Below are 3,071 nucleotides of genomic sequence, written 5' to 3'. Positions count from 1 at the left end.
GGGCCTCGAGGCTTCCCCAGCCGCCGGACACTGCCCCGTGGTTTATGTCAAATTGTCAGCCCCAATCCTGCTTTCCCCCTGGGCAGGGCCGCCTTCACTGGGCCTCAGGAGAGGTGGCCTGTCCAGCCGCCGTGTTTACAGTGCTCAGACGCCGCCGGGAACCTGATCTGGGCAGACCAGGGTGGGCCGCCCCACGGGGCCCAAGCCGTGTCCACACTCATTTCCCGGAGACTGAACATGGCCTGCCCGCCCGCCTTGCTGAGTCCAGCTCCCCGGCCACCCGCCCACGGAGGGCCCAGCTTCTTGCAGGCAAGCGCCATGGACAACTGCAGAATGCACGAGGGCCCGGGGAGCCAGAGCAGGGCTGAGTGGAGGGGGGTGCAGAGGGAGAGAGGAAGGGGCGTCCCCCTTCCAGACAGGTTCATGCTGTGTCCCCCCAGGCAGGTGAGCTCTCTGCCCCCCTGCCCAGGTGTGTTTACCCTACTGACTTGCTGATGGACTAGCTCTTCCCCACACCCAGTCACCTGGGTCAGAGTCAGCACGCTACAGCCCACGGGCCAGATCCGGCACCGCCTGTGAGTGGAGATTGTCTTTTACATTTTTCTTTCTTTTTTAAACTGCTTTATTAACTTCACAATATATAAAGAACATCTCTCCATGCAATAGGTAAAACTCTCCCGCTGACAGAAACTTACAGATTGGGTCAGAAACACAACATTCAATTAGAAGCTGGTAACAGGAGACCCACAAGAAACAAGTAACGCCAAAAGGTTTACAACAAAGGTACGTCACAAACATGTAAGTTTCGGAAGCAGGCGTGTCTCCCTACTAACTTCAGGGAAAACATCAGGATTCAAGGCATAAGGCAAAACTCATCACAATGGTCACGGTGAGGGGGGTCAGTGCCAACTGCCCGCAGACCATGACTCAACTGCTCTTCCCTCAGCTTTTCCATCAGCTGCCTCACCTCCCCCCCCAACCCTTTCCATATTCTCTTCTCTCATCCTTGCCTGTGGCTCTTCAAGCCTCTGAGTCATGTCCCATCTACACTGCAGGATGGGCTGCCTAACAGGGAACCACCTACGATTTCCTCTAGGTACACAATATTCACCAGCTTCCAAAGGGAGGGCGAAAGGCTCTCCTTTATTAGCAGCTCGCCCCTTTTCATCAGTGTTTTCATTCTCCTGGTTGGCGTTTTCCATGTAGAGATTTCTTACTGCTTGTTCCTCTTTGGACACCATTGCTCCTGGGCCCATCCTCGCTGTCTCCGGCTCCTCCTGATTCTTGCTACAAGTGCGCCGCGTGACACTCCCACTCGCAGAGCTGCTGCCCCCGCGTCTCATACTCTTGGGGGCCCGACCCCGGCCTGCACTCCCTCAGGGCCACCGGGAGCAGGGACCGAGAAGGGAGCGAGCGACGGAGCCACGGCCGTGTCTAACACTAGCGCGGGACATGCGCGAGTTGGCGCGGGCCGGTTACGTGTGCCCTCTTTTACGTTTTTGAATGGTTGGGGAAAAAAATCAAAAGGAGAATATTTTAAGACACATGAAAATTATATGAAATTCAAATTTGTGTCCATAAATGAAGTTTTAGTGGAACACAGCACATTGTTCATTTACGTATGTCTGTGCTTGCTTTCTCCCTGCAATGGCAGAGTTAAACGGTTGTGAAGGAGACTGTATGGCCGGCAGAGCTGAGATTATTTACTATATGGCCCTCCACACGAAACACTTGCCCACCTCTGATCTAAATCATTCGTAAGTGTCAAGTATAAACCTCAGGTGTCAATCTCGGGAACCAGCATGGGAGCAAAGGGGGCAAGAAACGTCACTTTCTTTGTTTCCTATAACCTAATTTCTTACCCCATGCTTCTGGGGTCAGTCCACGTTTCGGGGATCACATGATGTCAAGCTGCGGGGTTGGGGCAAGGCATTGGCCCACACTGATTGCATCTGAGGCCCCCCCCCCGACATGACCCTGCATGTCTGGCCACCTCCAGGGCACTGTGTCCTGGCTGCACCCCACAGCCCTTCCTCCTGAGGCTCTTATCACCTCCCAGCAAAGCCGCTTAGGATATACAGGACTGGCTGTGCTTCTCCTCTACTCCCCTTTATGTTTCTTCAAGATACTCTGTTGATCCCTCTTCTCCCCTTTACTTCGTCTGTAAACTCTCTCAATTCCACAAGCTCAGAGACTTGGAGACCAAAGGCCAGGAAGGCTTGCAGGCCTTCTGTGTTCTGCCTGTCACATACCTCCCCTGGGGCAATGAGCACAGGAAGGAAGAGGAGATTCCAGGGGAAGAGCAGGGAGACACAGACGGGAACTTCAATCCAGCCAGACATGCATTCTTTCACTGCTCTATCCCACTATCCAAACACGCACCCATTCATTCTCCCACTCACTCAGGCCGTTAGTCATCCTTTGTGGAAGAGCCGATGCCCCGCCAGACCCTATAGGAAGGCAGAGGTGAGCACGGCACACCTGGCCCTCACGTTGTCCATACTCCAGGGCAGTGACTGATGGCAAGTGTTTGCTGTCTCTACGGGAGGAAAATAGTCCTTATTTGTAGCATTTATTACTTTCTGTGATGTAAATACTCCAACCTGGCCAAGTTCAAGTTGCCCACGTGATGTCCCTGACCATGGAGCTGGGAAGAGGTACATGCTATCAACTCTCAGGAGCCGGCTGCTGCCTGGAGATTCACACACATTAACAGACATCACACACAGCAAAAGGGCATGGGAGCACAGAGGAAGAGCACCAATCCTGACTCAGAGGGTCAATCCCGGGGGGCTTCTTAGAGGAGGTGACTTTTAGACTTGGACTCTGAAATAAGACAGCTCCCTGGAAGGGAGCTGGCTTGAGTCCCCAGGATGGTTCTGACCTGCAATAGGTTGTGTTCTTGCTCCTGATTGGTTTCCAGTGCCTCCCATGGGAAGAGTTTACATTAGACTCAGCTGTTGTCCTGCTTTGGCCAGTGGAATGTGAGTGAAGAGCTATGGTGTGGTTTGGCCCTTCCTCTTTTTTTCTCTCTGTACTGAGTATGTCATGTCCCAAGTAGGGACAGCTCC

At 53.4% G+C, this 3,071-nt stretch overlaps 1 pseudogene; it reads right to left on the bottom strand.

Annotated features, from left to right (window-relative positions):
• Nucleotides 1-675: 675 nt before the first annotated feature.
• Nucleotides 676-1,350, bottom strand: LOC116738936 (annotated as a pseudogene).
• Between the last annotated feature and the right edge of the window lie 1,721 nt (nt 1,351-3,071).

This window comes from Phocoena sinus, chromosome 1 (genome assembly GCF_008692025.1).
Source record: "Phocoena sinus isolate mPhoSin1 chromosome 1, mPhoSin1.pri, whole genome shotgun sequence".
Classification (NCBI taxonomy): Eukaryota; Metazoa; Chordata; class Mammalia; order Artiodactyla; family Phocoenidae; genus Phocoena; species Phocoena sinus.
Note: the sequence above shows the minus strand (reverse complement) of the source record. Positions and strands in the feature narration are given on the sequence as shown.